We start from the raw sequence: 19219 nt of genomic DNA, 5'->3' as shown, positions 1-19219 counted from the left end.
CTATAATTTTGGATTTCCCCCTCCCTCTCCTAATTTCAAATCTCTTACCATCTTTTTCAGTTAGTCCTGATGAAGGGTCTTGGCCCAAAACGTCGACAGTATTTCTTCCTATAGATGCTGCCTGGCATGCTGCGTTCCACCAGCATTTTGTGTGGTGTTTGAATTTCCAGCACCCGCAGATTTCTTTGTGTTTGCGCTCATATTTTGTCTTATTTTTTACCGTCATTTTTCTATAACGAAATAGATATGGTCATGGGTATGATTTTCATGCATACAGATCACCTTAAATATTAATACGGTAGATGATGTTTAACTGCTTCAAATGGAGATGTATGTTTTGAGATGGGACATGGAAATTAGAAGATGCTTTATTTGGTAAAGCATAGAATAATATATGAAGTCAAGAACAAAATTGAAGAAGACAGAAAAGGAAAAGAATTGGAGTGTTATAGAAATTACATCTCTAAATGTGTACTATGAAGCAACATTCAAAGGATGCTTAATATTAAGACAAAGCATGCTATTTTGTTCTTCTATTTGACCCTGGAATGGTGTCTTTTGGATTAACTGTATCCAGATTTGGTCGTCTCAAAGGGTTGAATGATAAAGGATGAAAAGGAACTCTTTGTGGTTAAATTCCCAATTTGAACCTTCGTAATTATCCAAATAATCGCAGAGAACACACATAAATTTGAGGGTAATCAAATAATGAAGAAATGGATCCATGTACCAATTAGGTTTTATCAATTAAAATGATTAGAAAGGACCAGGATGTACAATTTTAATTTGTGTAGAGTGTAGGTTGGAAGTTGGAAGATAGAGGGCAGTGTATCTCTATTCCACCGCTATCTCATGGTGAAAACTGATCTGCTGAGCTTGAAACTAAAGTTGGTCTTGATCTCTTAAAAGTTGGTGTTTGAATAAATTAAGTTGATCTGCTCGACTTAGGTTGATCTCAGAAAGTTCTCAGTACTTTTTCCCAAATTGTTTTGCTCCTTAATTGAATGTTAGCTTTCCAATTGCATCAAACCAGCCAGGCTAGGATGGTGTACGTACGTGGTTTGGTGCAAAGCGTTTGTTAACTTTTTGGTACAGACTATATAGTCCAGGAAATCTTTTATCTCATTTGGGTTCCAAAATAGTATCTTTTTGTAATGCTCTGGTTCATATATTTACTGTTAAGCTGTATGTATTTCATTTAGCAGTTCTGTTTTCAGCTTGTTTGGGTTATTGTTGAAAGATGAGGAGAAATCTGTGTCATCCAATTAGGATGGTCAAATTAAGGGGAGTTTCCTCTGGTGAGGGACACTAAGGTTGGTCTTGGGCTTGTGTTCAGCGGGAGATGGAGAGAGACGATGCTAGGGAGAATTGGTCATAGTATACAATCCGGTCGGGGACCCGTATGTTCAAGATGGATTGCGAGCGATGTTCAGAAGGTGGTGTGTGCTTTCACGTTGTCTGAAGGTCTAGTACATGAATGGCAGAGAAGTTCAAGATGAGCTCCAACTTGTGCACATTTGACTGCTTAATTAGAATGGGCCCTTTTCTTTTTGTTATTCTTTACTAACCCTTTAGTTAAGTTCAGATTCGTAAATATTCCTTTAATCATGTGCAGTGTACTGTCTGTTATTTCATGGCACTAATTTGTAACATGGTAGCAAATAACACAGCATCCACACAAACCAGGGTTTGGTGTGAGGTGAACCATCTCAATCTCACGAGTTTGGCGAGACTTGAGATTATCTTCCCTAGACTTGTGTAGCCTAGGAATCAGGGTGTTGCATTGTGGGGGTATCATCTGGAATCAATTTGGTTGGGTGCTGTGTGATTGCCTTGAGCGGGGGTCGGCAACCTGCGGCTCCCGAGCCATTTGTGGCTCTTTCACCTCTGTGCTGCGGCTCCCTGTGGCTTTGGGAAATAATTGGTCAGTATTTAATTAAAATGTATTTTATGTTAGTTTGTTAGCTTTTGAAATGTAATTCTAAATTTGAAGATTATGGTGATCTTGTACAATCTAAGTGTGGCGACACATTTCCTCACAATTAGCCAGCATTCCGGCTAAGGGAGATAGCCTACGGGGGTTTGTGAGTACGCGTCTTTTGCAGCATCCGCGCCCACGGGGATGGGTTGAGGGAGGCTTAAAAGCAAGGCTGTTTAGTTCGAATAAAGTTACCTTTGACTGCAGTCTTTATTTTAGCGCTGCGTGTAGCGCTACACCGCTACAACGTGTTTTTTATCGCTATTAATATACATCACCACAGCCAATGCCTGACACCCGCCAGTGCGCGCTTTCTTTTAATTCTTCGATCCAAGGTAGGCTACCTATGTAGTAACCTTCAACCCAACGTCTTTTTTTCGGAGTTCAAAATGTTTTTGTTGCATGCAGAAATGTAATTTCGTTTTCTCTGCAGGAGTTCATCAATTTCAAAAATGCAACACATTATAGTTTGTTTATACATAGCATAAAGGCAAAAAAAAACACGTTGTATGCAGTGTTATTTCATTTTGTGGCTCCCAGTGTTTTCTTTTCTGTGGGAAATGGGTCCATATTGGCTCTTTTAGTGGTAAACGTTGCCGACCCCTGGCCTTGAGCATTGATCTAATGGGTTGTGCGTTTAGCTCTGTATTAAACTATTGTCTGATGAAGTGGTTACGGATGTTGCAGGGGTTGAGTGGAGGTTTGATAAAGTGGCGGGCAAAGACTTTGTTCTAGTTCAGACTAGTGCTGATGTAATGTTAGTGGATCTCCCTGGTACTATTGGAGCCCCAGGTGAGGGTGAGGCTGTGGACTGTCCATACTTTCCGGAGGATGGGGAGTGTAGGTGATTGTGAATCGCAAACTGAGTCACCTGTAGCTGGGGGCGGGTCTTCAAAAACAGGTTGTTCTCGTTTCTGTGGAGCGAGGGGAAGGAGTGGTCTAATTTGAAATGTCTAATAAGTCCCCCAGCAAGGAGTGAGAATTCTGAGTTAGAATCAGCCCTTACCTCTCTGGTGAATTAATGGCCCAGGGCACAGGCTGAGGGTCCTAGCTATCGAAAGTTGAGAATGTTTTCAGGGGTGAAGCCCACCCCTGAGTGGGAAAGGAGTATGAGACTTGGGCAGAGCAGACTTCTCAGATGCTGAATGAGTGGCATGGCTTTGAATCTATAAAATGACAGCTGTCTGCTGTAGTGAGATACATAAAGACACAGAAGCTCTTTGCTACCTCCTGCGGGCTACATGCAAGCGCTAGAAAATGTGTTTGGAAGTCTAATGAAGCTTATGATGAGGTTTCAGAACATGCTATAGGAGAAAGGGGAGAAACTTTCTACTTACATTTTCTGGCTAGAGGGGCACCTGAGTTGCTTGCGGTTTAGTGGGGGCCATTCAAATGGCTGAAGTGAATCAGTTAAGGATGAACCAAGTGACGAAAAGCACCCAGGCACTGGACCTGATCGCTTGGAGTCTCTGAACATCTCATAAGTTGTGCCCCCTTCTTTGTTTGTCGAGTTGATCAGAGAAGTAAGAAAGGAGGAGAATGCGATTTAGGCATGGGAGGCTTCCATCAACAGGTGACTACTGATAACCCATCCCAGGGGGTGGTAAAGGAGATCATTGCAGAGTTTAGGACTGAGGTGTCCTGGTTCTATTGGCAAGTGTGGCCACCCCGCACAATAAAGCTGACAGGTAGTTGGACTCTCTGATGCGACGGACAAAGATAGAGGTGGTGACCACATGGCTATGGCCCCAGACTGTGAGTGCTTTACACTTACTCCTTTGTTTCTGTGGGTACTATCGGAGGTTCATGAAGGACTACTCTAAATTGAGTCACCCTTTCAAACAGCTTCTGTGTGGTTACCCTTCCTTGGGGAAGAAAAGGAGGACACGAGGAAAGGGATGGTAAAGATTATCTTCGCCCTTCAGAACCTTTTGGAGTGAGATGGGATGTGAGGGCTTGGGGGGTGTTCTGTATCACAATCAGGGCACAGAGTTGAGACCTGTTGCATTTGTCAGCCGGATTCTGTCACCCTCTGTGCCCTGATTGTGATACAGAACACCCCCCAAGCCCTCTTGGCTAGCATCTGTATGCAATACATACGACAACCGGGGGTCTGTAAAAGCCAGCCCCGGTGCTTTCGTCAGTAGCTCATTTCAATTTCACGTTTCACATCCCATCTCAGGTTTACAGCTGGACTACAAAGAGAGGCTGGGATCTAAAGTAACTGGGAATGAAGCTGAGCTTGGGGCCTGAGTTGCAGAAAGAATGAGTAATCATAGACAGAGGGAGGCCTTGCCACGTAGACCAGAAATATCCCAAGGAGTGTCTGAAACTGAAGACGTAGATGATGGGATAAGGAGGTGTCAAAGAGTTGGGGGACCCCCCCCAGATAGGCTGACCTATGTAGCACCAGGGGAACAGAGGGGTGCGAGTATCCCCCTGGTGAGATGTGTCACTACCCTTTCAAATGGATTGGAGGTACTGACATCACAAAATTCCTTTGAAAGTGGTGTTATTAATACGGGATGACAAATTATTTCAAAGACATGAGGACATGACTATTTTGGTGGGGAGAGAATGTAACGCTCTGGTTCATATTTTTACTGTTATGCTGTATGTATTTCATTTAGTTCAAGATGAGTTCCAGCTTGTGCACTTTTGACTGTTTAATTAGAATGTGCCCTTTTCTGTTGTTATTCTTTACTAGCCCTTTAGTTAAGATTCATAAATATAATTCCTTTAATCATATGTGTGTACTGTCTGTTATTTCGTGGCACTAGTTTGTAACAGGGTAGCAAATTACACAGTATCCACAGAATCAGGGTTTGGGATGGGGTGAGCCGTCACAATCTCACGAGTTTGGCAGGACTTGAGATTGTCTTCCCTCGATTTATGCAGCCAAAGAAACCAGGATGTTTCACATTCCTAATTGTTCTTCGATCTTGGGTGCTTCATTAAGCTTAATACCTACACTTGAGGTTTATTTAGTACTTCTATCATTTCTTTACTCAGTACTTTCAATTTTCTTTTGACTCTGTCTTTGTTGCTAATATAATGTTTTATATGAATGTGAGTTATATTAACTATACATTATAAACATTTTATATATGTCCAAAATATTTTGTTCCTTTTGGGTTTCATTTTTATCCTTTTTTGTTTCAAATGCCCTATCTGACAGCAACACACACAAAATGCTGGAGGAACTCAGCAGATCAGGCAGTATCTACAGAAAGGAGGGAACGGTTGATGTTTTGGGCCTCGGCCCTTCTCAAAGACTGAGAGAAGGGGCAACATGCCTGAACTACAAGGTGGGGAAGGGGAAGGAGGCTAGCTGGAATGTGATGGGTAAAGCCAGGTGGGTTGGAAGGTCAAGGGCTAGAGAAAAAAACAATCTGATGCGAGTGGAGAATGTACATTAGGAGAAAGGGAAGGTGGGGGAAGACCTGGGGGATGTTATATGCAGGTAAGAAGAAGAAAAAGATCAGTGGAGAATAAAGGAAGGTGGGGAAATTTTTGTTCACCAGAAGGAGAAATCATTATTCGTGCCATCAAGTTGGAGGGTACCCAGATGGAATATAAGCTGTTGTTCTTCCACCCTGAGGGTGGCCTCATCTTGTCATAAGGCAGTGGCATGGATTGACACATCAGAAGGGAATGGGAATTGGAATTAAAATGTTTGGCCATTGGGAAGTCCCACTTCTGGTGGATGGTGCAGAGGTGCTCACCAAAATAGTTCCCCAGTTTACGATGGGTCTCACCAATGTAGAGGAGGCCCCATTGGAGCACTGGACACAATAGACGTCCCCAGCAGATTGGCAGGTGAAGTGTTACCACAAATGGAAGGACTCTTTGGCCCCCTGAATAGTATTAAGGGAGGAGGTGTGTGGGCAAGGAGTAGCACTTAGGCTGCTTGCATGGATATGTGCCTGGAGGGAGATGAGTGGGGAGAGACAGATGCTGAACGGAATTGCGGAGGGAATGATCCCTGTGGAAGGGGGTGGAGGTAAAGATGCGTTTAGTGTTGGGCTCTTTTGGAGATAGCGGTAGGTAAGGACGAGAAGGACACTATCACTTATGATAGTGGGAAGATGGGGTGAGCACAGATATGCGAGAAATGGAGGAGGTGCAAGTGTGGCCAGCATCAATAGCAGAGGGAAGGAAACCCCATCCTTTAAAGGATGAAGGCATCTCAGATGTCCTGGATTGGAAAGAAGCATCCTGAGAACAAATGCAGTGGAAGCAAAGAAACTGAGAGAAGGGAGTAGCATTTTTACAGGGTGGGAAGAGGTATAGTCAAGATAACTATGGGAATCAGTAGGTTTATAAAAGATGTTGGTTAATAGATTGTTTCTAGAGATGGAGACAAATCAAGAAAGGGGTAGAGGTTTCAGAAATGGCCTAAGTGAACTTAAGGGCAGAGTGGGTTTGGGGCTAAAATTGATGCAAATGTTGATCTCAGCATGGGTGCATGACGCAGCGCCAATGTAGTCATGGATGTAGTGGAGAAAGAGTTAGGGAGTATGACTGGGGAAGGCTTCTGACAAAGAGGCAGGCAAAGCTTGGGCCCATTTGAGTGCTCATGGTTACCCAAAGCTTTCTATCTGTTTGATGCATCCTTTGTGATGCATTTTTTCCACCAGAGTAAATTTCCTATCCTGATATACCCAGTCATTTGGTTTTGTTTGACAATTCTTTCTTCTTTTCTAGTATAAACATTTTTGCTTTAATCATGTAAAAATGTATTTCTTCAATCAAGGTTACTCAATCTTAACTTGGTTTCTTTGCCCATAGAGCCTAATTGTGCTGTCATCTTCAAAGAAATAACTTCAAAGGAATATCTCCAAAGAAAGCAATGAGAGAATGTACACAATACTTCCCTCAGTTTGATGCTTATCTTTGTGTGTGTCAAGCTCCAACTCAGCCTTGGGTATCCATACATTAAGTATCACTGTGCTGAGGTCTGTCTGTACTGGTGTTGCAAAGGGTGGTTCTAGTGATGTTGATATTGAATGTTCCATTCTGTCAGGCCATTCCATAACACTTGTCACTTGAAGAAAACATTGTGCAGAAGAATGCCTTTGACTGCAAGTCAATCAGATAGTGGTCTGCATAGAATAATTCCAAGTCAGTTCCAGGCAAACAGACATGCAGTATGTTGGCTGGTTCTTAATATGTTTGTTAGAACACTTAATCAGTATAACTTTCAGGGAAGCTTCAAGATTTTGTTTGGCTGATGGTGAGAAGGGCCTTCTTTCAGATCCTTCATTCTCAGTAGGATTCTAAATACAGCATGAATTGCCAAGAAGGTTTGGAATGAGGTACATTTGTCTTTGTTGAGGTGTGACGAGTATATCTCTGCATTTGTTTTTCTGGTACCAGTTGATCAGATGTGAAAGACACATTTTGATATGCTCAAGGTTTGTTTTTCTTCTGGTATAGGGAGCTATTCGCAACCAAATGTGCATATTGATTCTAGTTCTGTGTGTTGAGGAAGATGTTGAAACTTGATGAACAGCTGTAAATGGGGAAGGTCACAGTTTAACGAGTTTGTATGGAAACCTTTGAGCCACTGCTCATAGAATATCCATGATAAAAATGGAAGTCAACTGAATAAAATGTAAATCTTGTTAACATAGCATGTGCTTTGTATTGTGTATGACAACATATTCATATCCTATACCATATATTTGCGTATCTTACAAGTGGTTAATTTTTTGGTGTTGGGGTGGGAAATAGATAAAATCCAACCATCCTTTAGCCTCTTAGATTGCTTTTTTGTACAAACTTTCAGTGACTGTTCACATGGAATACTGAAGTCATCTTGGTTTTCCATGGCTCGTAGTCTCTCGCCATTAGAAATTTATTGAAGTTTCTCTTTGACTCCCACACTAATCCTACATTTATCACATTCTTCCTAAGTTCTCATTAACTCACCAACATATTGTGTCAATTTATCCATCAATCTGCAAATCTTTGTGGGATGAAATCCAGCCAAGTGCAAAGAGAGAATGTAAACCCACAGAAACATCGTCTGATGTCAAGATTGAAGCTAAGTTTCTGGTACGGTGGAGCAACCACACTAACCACAGTAGTAACCACACTACTGTGTCACCCACTGATCTGATTTGAGAAACCTAACACTTGGAACTCTTGCCATTATGAGAAAGGGTCTCCACTGAAAATTAATAATCTCAAATGCTGACAGCAGCAGTTCACTTCAGCATCAGCGAGAATAGATCATTTATATTGTTGTGCTTTATTTTTAACAATGATTTGTAACTGCAGTTTTGCATGTAGTAATATGTATAAATCTAGTGTGAGATGTATTCTGAAGTGCTCAAAAATTGATCTTGTATTTAATTCAGTCAGAATAAATCTGCAGCTTTATTTCCTTTGGTCAAGCAGTATTTCCTAAACTTACCTTTACAGAATTGAGTAGATGTAATTAATTTTGATCAGATTTTAGGTGGAATATATAGAATTGCTCATTGTGGTTCATATTAAGTTCAGAAGTCATAAAAATGGAAATGAATAGATAATACTGAAATTGACCTTGGGTTCAGGCACTTCAGTGTAACGTACTTGCAATCATTAAAAGTTCTCTAATAATTTCTATAAATAATAAAAATTTGTGAACGGAAAATCATTTCAAACAGGTTTTTCTGATTATTTCATTACATTGAATCACTGTCAAAATGATAGAATAAGAGTATTTAAATAGTGACCATGTAAAATAGGTAAATTGTGAACAAATTGAATATTTCCTTTATATCACATGTTTTCATGTAATCCATAATCTGGATGAGCATTGCTGAGACAGTTAAGCAGATGTCAATAGTTATTATCCTGAAGTGCTGAGCTATACCAATCAAATAAGAATGGGAAAAACCTTAATACATTTGAAAGAAAGATAAATATAAATAACTTGAAATTTGAAATACTCCAGTTTTGCATAGGATGTCATAGGCTTGTATTAAAATTGCAATAGTTTTCCATCCAAAGAGATTTAGCTAGGCAAAATTATTATAGGATATTATTTCTTGCTATATATCTTCACTCTTATCTTTGTTCCTATTTGAATAAATTTGCTTGAAAATTAAGAATTGAAATATATGTGGTTACCTTACTATCTTGTGAAAATCAGCTGTGAATGTATTTTTATCTACATTATGTGTACAGGCAACCCCCCCCCCCCACCCCCCGAACTCCCAACAGGGGGAAAAGGTGTGCATTTCTAGAAAATGGTCTATATCACTATATCATTAGTACGTGTATCAAGAAACTTTGGGAAAATATTTCTGTACTGTTTACATATTCTGTAAGAAATTTTATTCCATAGCTCGAGTTTTCAGGTAGTGATTTGTGAATTCTATAAGGACAAATTTCTGTTTACCATGACAACGAGAATATGGGGGTGGTGGTCTCCTGGTATAAAAGTTTAAAACAGTAACAACATTTTCAGTAGTTTCTTTCAGAAACTCTTCAATTCCAGAATTCTTAAATGACTGACCTGCCAGTTGAGACTGTTAATGTTTACCCTCCTCTCTCATACCAGCTGGATTCTGGTAAACCTGATGTACATCTTCAAGGCGGGCTTTGAATATTTGAGGCATTCTGGACTGTACTTTGTGACGTTTTTCTTGTCTGTTTTGATGCAGTTAAATTCCCTGCCATTTTCAATTTTTTTGTTTTTTCCCCAACCAACAAAATCATTTGATTCTATTTGTAGTGAGAAATCAAGATGCCTCTTGAAGATTTCAGTATCTATAGTTTATTTTTAAAAATTTGAAATATTGACCCTCTTGGCTTTCTCCTTTATATTCCTCACTTTTATGTACAAGTGATGTATATTCTGATCTTTGTTGTAAAGGAATATTGTGTCTACAGTGTATGATTTCAAAATTACAGTATGCAAAAATCTTAGGCAATGTATATAGCTAGGCATGTAAGACTTTTGCACAGTACTGTATTAATTTAAAGTATTTTACTGTGTGGCTGCAAAGAAAAAAACATGACATATGTGAGTGATGATAAACCTGATTCTGATATGGGTCTCTATTGTGGACTGAGAATGGGAAAGAAGCAGGGAGAGGGTAGTCAAGGTTGGGGAAAAGGGTAATTGAGAGGGGAGGGAGTGGTTAGCACCAGAGAGATAATTATGTAATGACCAATAAACCAATTGTTTGGAATTAAATGACCTAGCCTGGTGTTTCAGGGCTTGGTCTATCTATACCACACCACCACCCACCCCTCCCACCGGCTCTCCACTGCCGCCTGTCTTGACACTGCTCCCGCAGTTCTTCACCTTCTCTATTCCCAGCAACCTTCGCTTCCACCAGATTTACAAACTTTGTCTTTGCTCCACGTTGACAAATGCAGCTCTGGGGTAAAAGGCTTAGGCACCCTAGCTCAAAAGTCTGTATATAGACTTTTGCAGAGTTCTGTATATTATGCTTATGACCTCCTTCTAGAAATGCAGCGGATTAAGTAGTGATATTAGAATGTATTTAGCCCTGGGCACTGCTTTTTGTGCTGTGCTTACGTTGTAAATGGATTTGTACTCATTTTATACCACATCCATCCTTTAACCTTTAACTTTATTTATTTCTTTATTCTTTAAAATTGCTGAATGTTGTTTTTTGTTGCATGTTGCCAACACATCTGCAACTGCAGATGTTACAGGATTTTATATGGGAATCAGGAAAAGATGCTTGATCAGCATCAAGGGTATTGGCAGATAGCTAAATACACAACACTAGTGCAAAACATCAGTTTGGAAAGAGGATGTAGAATAGCCCTCAAGATGAGAATGGAAACCAATGACTGTATTTATAGTTTGTCTGTTTTTATTAGACATTCCTTAAACATTGAGAAATGTAGATTGAATAGCTTCTGATTTAAATTATGGGAAAATAACTTCTTTAAAAACAAATAATATTTTGCTCTTATAGTAACTAAATTTGGTGTAGATCTAGCAAGACTGTTTTTGATGCATTCATCAGTGCAGACAGACTGGTATTTAAACTATGCTTATGTACATTTCAATTACTTGTTCTTTAAAAAAACAGATTAAGCAGTAACTACTTTCGTGAACATCACTGTAATGGAATGGAAAGTTCATTTGAACTTTAATATTAGCCTCTGTGGTTTTAAAGTTGCTTTGGAAAATTCCTTACAAATGATCACAAGCTGTGAATGGGAAAGATTTATTTTACTCCAACCTTACAACATTTACAGGAATGTTTAAGTACTAATAATTTTCCTGAGAAACCAGATGTTAAACTTTTTTGATAAGTTTTATTTTTGGGTGTTTTGGTTGCAGGTTTGGACATGGTGAGCTAATTTAATATGTGTAGTTTCTGACATCAGAATCATGATTATCTGCGTCTGTGGGAAACCACATAGACAATACCATTCATAATAAAAGTCGAGTATCATTCTCAAGTGATGTGTAACATTATTGAATCAATTGAAGTGATTATTTCTATAACTGATCAGTCTTTTTATAAAGATTAGTTTTATTTGTCACATGTTCATCAACATCCAGTGAAAAAAGCCATTTGTGACAACAACCAATGCAGTTCAAGGATGTGCTTGGGGGTAGCCTGTAAGTTTCACTATGCTTCCAGCACTCACAATTTACTGAACATTACTAGCCTATATGCTGTTGGAATGTGTAAAGAAACCAAAGCACCTAAACCCATGTGGACAACGTGCAACTCCTTATAGACGGCGGCAGAAATTGAGCCCCAATCGCCAGCATTCTAATGCATCACTGAAAATGTCAAGGAAGCTCCTTACTAATTATAAAAAGAATCTAAACTTTAAAAAGAAATCCACCTTTAAAATATTAATTTGTTTTCCAGAAAACTGTATTGAAGGATTCTGTCTGAGAAGAATGCAGCAAATCATTTACGATATTTTCCAATGTAGTGTTCTGCATTCAGAGAAACCAGATCCAGATTGTATTATAGTTTTGTGGAGCACCTGCATTCAGTCTGCAGGCACAATCATGAGCTTTCTTCTTGCCTGCCACTTTAATTCTCCATCCTTCTCTCACTCCCGTCTAGCAGTCTATAGCCCCCTGTAGTTTACACGAGGCCCAGTGCACGCTTGATGAACTGCACGTAATCTTCCATCAGGGCATATTGCAGTCTTCTGAACTTAATACTGAATTCTGCAATTTAAGTGACTTGATTTCTGTCTTCATCAGTTGTCTTATCATATTTGCTCAGCTTTTTTTTAACTTTTTGTTTCCCCCACTGGAAGTTTAGAGCTTTGTTTCCAGATTTTTAGAGACATCCTCCTCTCTCATTCTCCCTCCACCATAATGAACTGCTTTTGTCTCCTTCCCAGTTCTGAGAACTGGTCTTCAGCCTGAAACATTAATTCTGCTTCTCTTCCCACAGAAAAGCTGACTTGCTCATTTCGTCAAACTTCAAATTACATTTATTATCAGACTTTGTACAATACATGCAACCTTGAGATTCATCTTCTTGCAGGCAACCATAAAATAAAGAAACCAGATAGAATCCATTAACAATGAAGACCATCAAATGTCCAATGTGCAAAATAAAAATCAAATAACATTCAAAAGTGAGTCCACAGTCATGAAGCCAGTCATCACTGTAGATGGTCCAGGAGCCTTTTTGTTGCAGGCCACAGCATCAGTTCAGCGCAGAGATGAATAAACCTCGTGGAACAGTGAGCTGAACACCATCCCATACACCCTCACCTTTTCAATCTGGCCTGGCACTTAAATTGGCTAAACAGCGGGTAGTCCTCACTCTGGGACCCAGGCACTACCGCCTTGACTGCCTCGCCTCAAATCTGCTGCTTTAAATTATCTCTAATGGCCAAACATTTTTGGGCCTGGGGCCTGCCATCTTGATTCAGTCCATATCCACAGCCATCCTGCACTTTCGAGACTTCAGTTCACACTACAAAAATGCCAGGTCGTACATACTGTTCAAAAGCCCAACTCCAAAAGGGAAGTTATTGCAGTAACTGTTTCCAAGAATAAGAATGATTTAATAATGTAGTTAATAGTTTTATTTGCTGTTGACACTGCTTCACCAGCACCATCTTAAACTGGAAGATGTACGGGCAGTAAGTAGTTATTGCCCATTATGCTGCTGCCATTTAGGGTAGCTATGAATGTCTTCCATCTCTGATGGTGTTCGTTCGTTGTGCCAGTAGCTTGTTCTTGGTTTTCATCACAATCAGTCATGCAAGTTCCCAGTGGATGTAGAAGAGTTCTTAGCTGTTTCTGTAACAATTTTGTTTTATCGGTCAGAGTCGTTAACCCCGACCTTAACCCCTGAGCCTGGAAAGCCAGTGGACCACACTTAGTCTGCAGTCTACCCTTTGACCTGTTTCACATGGGTGACCCTACCAAAAGCCAAAGCATGAGGTCCTGATTCCAGCTAACATAGCTCTTTGGGTCATTGAGGCATACAAGCTTCCAAACCACGACAAGGTTGTGGTCCTCTTGGAGGTTATTTACAGCATGTTCTGTTTCTATTACTTAACGCTCACCTAACACTTCTGCATTTTGGATGAGTAATTGCTTAGTTAATTTCAGCTTCTCTAATGAGATTGAATTGTCAAATAAAATCACCTGTTTAACCACTTTCATCCTGTGTATTGGAGCATTATGATGCAGGTTAAGTACAGTTTCATACAATAAATCTCCAGCTTACTCATTGTTAATATTACCTAATACTGGTTTTTAAGTATTGAGAATACAAAGTGCATCTTCTCTAATCTTATAGGCCCTTGGTCAACAATGAAACAACACCAGAGTTTGTGGAATAAGAACCACAGAGTTCTAATTGAAGTAACACCTAAAATTCTGGAGGAACTCGGCAGGTCTGACAGCATCTGTAGAGAGGAATAAAGAGGTGATATTTTGGGCTGAAACTCTTCATCAGAATCAGGTTTAATATCACTGGCATATGTTGTTAAATTTGTTGTTTGGTGGCAGCAGTACATTGCAATACACAATAAAAACTATAAATTGCAATAAGAAATATAAAAAATTAAATTAAATGGGTAGTGCAAAAAGAGAGGAAGAAGTAGTGAGGTAATGTTCATGGGTTCAATGCCCAGTCAGAAATCTGATGGCAGAGGGGAAGAAGCTGTTCCTGAAATGTTGTATGTTTGTCTTCAGGGTCCTGTACTGTTCCCTTGATTGTAACTATGAGAAGAGGACATGTCCTGGGTTATGAAGGTCCTTAATGGATCAGGATTGAAGGGTCTCATCCCAAAACATCTGCTCTTTATTACTCTCCATAGATGCTGCTAGATGTTCCTTCAGCATCTGGTGTGTGTTACTCTGGATTTTCTGCATCTGCAGAATCTCATGTTTATGATCTCTAATTGGAATTGGTTTAGGATTGTCACATGTATCAAGATATAGTGAAAAGCTGGTCTTGCTTAGTGTTCATACAAATCAAGACATTACACAGGGCATTGAGATGAACAATAAAAGAATGCAGAATAAAAAGGTAACAGTTACAGAGCAAATGCAGTGCAGGTAAACAATGAAGTGCAAGATCATAATGAGGTTGAGAGTGAATATTCAACAGTAGAGTATAAACTGTATTTGAGCCTTCAGGCTTTTGTATCTTCTATCCAGTGGATGAGAGGAAACAAGAGAATGTCTCTGGTAAATGGGGCCTTTGATGCATGAGCCTGTTTATTAAAGGTGCTTCTAACACTAAATGCAATGATAAGAACACAATTATTATTGTAACTGTAGGTGCGTGGCCTAGTGGATAAGGCATCGGTCCTGTGATCTTAAGGTCACTGGTTCAGGCCTCAGCTGAGGCAGCATGTTGTGTCCTTGAGCAAGACACTTAACCACACATTGCTCTGCGACGACACCGGTGCCAAGCTGCTTGGGTCCTAGTGCCCTTCCCTTAGACAACATCGGTGGTGTGGAGAGGGGAAGGCCTGCAGCTTGGGCAACTGCCGGTCTCCCATACAACCCTGCCCAGGCCCGCGCCCTGGAAACTTTCCAAGGCACAAATCCATGGTCTCACAAGACTAATGGATGCCTATACCTATATGCAGCAATATCTTTCATTTTATAGATTATGTGTCAGTCATGTGCAAAGCAAATTATTGTACAACATTGTTCTGACAGGGGCTCAGAAGTGTAATTGAAGCCAGGTAGCTATTTTAAATTCAAGTCTGTCATTGTGAAAATGTATCTATGCAAAACTACTTGTATTTTTGTTAGCTATTCTTAGCTGTTCGATTCAAAATAGAATGTAGATGAATGCAATCGTTCTAGAAATTTTAGTACATTTCTGTGCTTTGTGGCATTGCATGATAAAATGACTAGTCAGTAGAAGGCCAGTTTCAGGTGGCTTGGCTATGGAATTTTAGGATAGCAATACAGTGGTATTGATTTGTGAACTTGCATAATATTGTAATGTTTAATTTTGGGGATTCTGTATAATGAAAAGTAATTAAGGATCTTAAGATATTTTTGCTTAACTTGACTGAGATAGGAACCACAATTTCTAGATGTTTTTTCATTGCAGATTTCTCAGGTCCAAATTTAAATGGAAATTGTATTAGTTTGAAAGGCTAATTGTGCAGTAATTATGTTTTGTTTAAATACAATATTTTATTGTTGTGTGTATACATATCTTTAATACCTAAGTTTTGATATTCGTGTTTGTTAGTGAAAGATCCCAAAAGGAGAATTATATCATTTTTCAAACTGTTTTTGATCATAACAGGATGCTTTTTGCATTTGTTCATCTTACTTCTGCCACTAAAAATAACTTGAAATAAAACTGGCAGAGAAGTTGGTTTTGAAAAGGTAATGAACAACTAAAAGAAACAATGCTCAGGCATAAGTGTTGTACATTATGTGAACCTAACCAAAGCTTTTCCATTCTGTAATCCACCCACCTGAAGGTTAACTTTAACCAAAGTCCAAAGAATAACTTAAAAGTTAATTTATCATAGTCTGAACTGTTACTGGTTGCATGAGATATGTAATCTATTGGTGTAGTTATGTATTAGATCATTTTCTTTATTTACACGAATTGGATGAATTTTTAGGTTGGAAAAATATCTTAAAGTCTATCACATCCTGTAAAAGGTGAGCTGGAGTAGTCTTTTCCAATATCTACCTTAACTGAATGTAAAATATGGGAATTACTAAGAACTTTGCTACAAAACCGACTGTTACTTGGAATTAAAACTAATTGATAACCAGTGAATGGAGTTTAAAAAAGGCACAAGCAAAAAGGCTCTTCACCATTCTATCAGCTTGTAAATTGCGGGCTTATACAGTCAACTGCTAACTTTTGCATGAATGACTGAAATAATACAACTCTCATTTACAGAAGTTTTAAAGAAGGCTGTGCTTGTTTCAGAGAAAAAAAAATCTATTGTCGGGGGAAAAAATCTCTCCTAGTTTCCTCTTTTGAGGATTCTTAAATGAATTTCTGAGATTTTATTTTAATACAACTAGTTTGGTTTTTATGAATATCTAAAACACCAGTAGTGACAATCTTTTCCCTGTTTCAAAATGATCATGATATAGGGGGCTGTCATAGCACATTTTATTTTTTTAGCTCTTTATTAATGTTTAATCTTTATCTGGTAATGTAATGTTAAGAATATCTCATGTGTAGATTACAATATCATTTTCATTAATTAAATCAAGATTTTTAAAGTATCGTATTTAATTCTGCATGCGTGAATGAGTATTTTGCTATAAAACTGATTTCTAATTGCACAATATTTACAAGAAGCCTGAATCTACCTTAAAAGGCCAAATTTACTTTGACATAGTTTGTTAGCAGGATAAAATGTGTGGCAATGAGCTCTATTAGCAGAGCAACAACTGAGTCCCCATTAATTTGATGTATCAGTTTCAATTCATCCAGTAATCTCCTCAGTTTACCATCTGAATCGTTCTTTGTAATTTAGTTTTATTTACAGTGGGAAGCAACCCACTGAAATTCTTCCATAAACAAGAAACTCTGCAGATGTGGGAAATCTGAGCATTACACAGGACAAAATGCTGGAGGAACTCAGCAGGCCAGGCAGCATCTAGGAAAAGAGTACAGTCAATGTTTTGAGCCAAAATCCTTTGGCAGGGCTGGAGAAAAAAGCTGAGGAGTAGATTTAAAAGGTGGGAGGAAGGGACAGAGAAACACAAGGTGTTAGGTGAAACCTGAAGGCCAAGGAAGGAAGAAAAGTGGGGAGAAGCTAGAGGGAGGAGAGGGGCAGGCAAAGAGATAAGGTGAGAGAGGGAAAAGGGAATGGGAAATGGTGGGAGGTGTGGGGGCATTACTGGACGTTTGAGAAATTAATGTTCATCCCATCCAGGTTGGAGGCTACCCAAGCAGAATATAAGGTGTTGTTCTTCCAACCTAAGTGTGTCCTCATCCCTTTGGAGTTGGCAAAAGGATAAGTGCCATGAGGAAGATCAATGGGAAGGGACTTGCAGGGATAAGTGCTTGGAGGGAAATTAGTGTGGAGGGAGATCAGTGGCGTTACCTCCAACCAAATCCCACCACCAAGCCCATCTTTTCCTCCCCGCCACTTTCTGCTTTCTGCAGGGATCTCTTCCTATACGACATCCTTGTCCATTCATCCCTCCCTACTGATCTCCCTTCTGGCACTTAACCTTACAAGCGGAACAAGTACTACACCTGCCCCTACACCGCTTCTCTCACTACTATTCAGGGTCCTGAACAGTCCTTCCAGGTAAGGCAGCATTTCACCTGCGAGTCTTTTGGGGGTCACGTACTATGTTCGCTGCTCCTGTTGTGGCCTCCTGTATATCGGTGAGACCCGAAGTAGATTGGGAGACCACTTTGCCAAGCACGTATACTCTGTCTGCTAGAAAAAGCAAGATCTCCCAGTAGACACCCATTTTAATTCCACTTCCCATTCCCATTCTGATATGTCCATCCGTGTCCTTCTCCTCTGTTGTGATAAGGCCACACTTAGGTTGGAATAACAACACCTTATATTCCGTTTGGGTAGCCTCCAACTTGATGGCATGAACATTGATTTCTCAAATTTCTGGTAATGCGACCCCTCACCATTTCCTATCCCCTTTTCCCTCTCTCACCCCATCACTTCCCTTTGTTGTTCCTCACCACTTTGCTTTCTTCCTTGGCCTTCTGTCTCTTTAACCAATCAACTTCCTAGCTCTTTACTTCATCTCTCTCTCTTCAGGTTTCACCTCTCCCCTTCCCACTACTTTTTAAATCTACTCCTCACTTTTTCCTCCAGTCCTGCCAAAGGGTTTTGGCCCGAAACATCAACTGTCCTCTTTTCTCCAGCATTTTGTCTGTGTTCCACTGAAATCCTTGTTACACTGTGGAGTGCAAAATAAGATCAGACTCCTATTACTACTTTGATAAGGTTGAATTTAGGTTCTCAGGTACATCATGCTGTTCATATGTTGCGGTAATTGCCCGAAAACCCAGTACTCGTTTAGAAACTATACATTTGAAGTGTTGTGTAAATCTTAATCCTAAAATCATTTTGCTCCACTATGATACATGGATTTCTCTCATACTCCATTTTAATTTATGAAATGTACCACCTTGCACTTATTCACACTGAAGTCTATTTTTGCCTCATTTTTTTTTAGTTCTAAGAGTTTGAGGAGATTCGGTACATCACCAAAGACATTCTCATATTTCTTCAGATGTACCATGAAGTGCATTCTAACTGGCTGCATCACTGTCGACTATGGGTGTGGGCACTGGGTCAAAATAAGCTGTAAAATGTTGAAAACATTATGGGAGCTAGCCTCACCAGCATCCAAGATATCTTCAAGGAGCAATGCCTCAAAAAGTTGGCAACAATCATTAAGGACCCCCATCACCCAGGACATGCACTCTTCTCATTGCTACCATCAGGGCGGAGGTGTAGGAGCTTGTAGGAACACACTTAACGATTCAGAAATAGCTTCTTCCCCTCTGCCGTCAGATTTCTGAGCGGGCATTGAATCCATAAACACGACCTTACTACTACTTCTTAAAAATCTTTTTACACTACTTGTTCAGATTAACTTTTTTAAGGCCAAGTCCCGCTGATGGGTCCCCGCCTGAAACATCAACTATGCTCTTTTCCATAGATGCTGCCTGGCCTGTTGAGTTCCTCCAGCATTATGTGCGTGTTGTTAACTTTTTAAATGCGTGTTTTGTCTTGCAGCTGCTTTTATTCTCTAGTCTTAATCGCTTACAATTT

The 19219-nt window shown here is 39.7% G+C and overlaps 1 protein-coding gene across 3 annotated transcripts in view; it reads left to right on the top strand.

Annotated features, from left to right (window-relative positions):
- The window catches only part of cnnm2a (cyclin and CBS domain divalent metal cation transport mediator 2a), a 164777-nt gene that overhangs the window by 103928 nt on the left and 41630 nt on the right, over window positions 1-19219 (top strand). The gene's annotated exons all lie outside the window — the stretch shown is intronic.

This window comes from Hypanus sabinus, chromosome 22 (genome assembly GCF_030144855.1).
Source record: "Hypanus sabinus isolate sHypSab1 chromosome 22, sHypSab1.hap1, whole genome shotgun sequence".
Taxonomy (NCBI): domain Eukaryota; kingdom Metazoa; phylum Chordata; class Chondrichthyes; order Myliobatiformes; family Dasyatidae; genus Hypanus; species Hypanus sabinus.
Note: the sequence above shows the minus strand (reverse complement) of the source record. Positions and strands in the feature narration are given on the sequence as shown.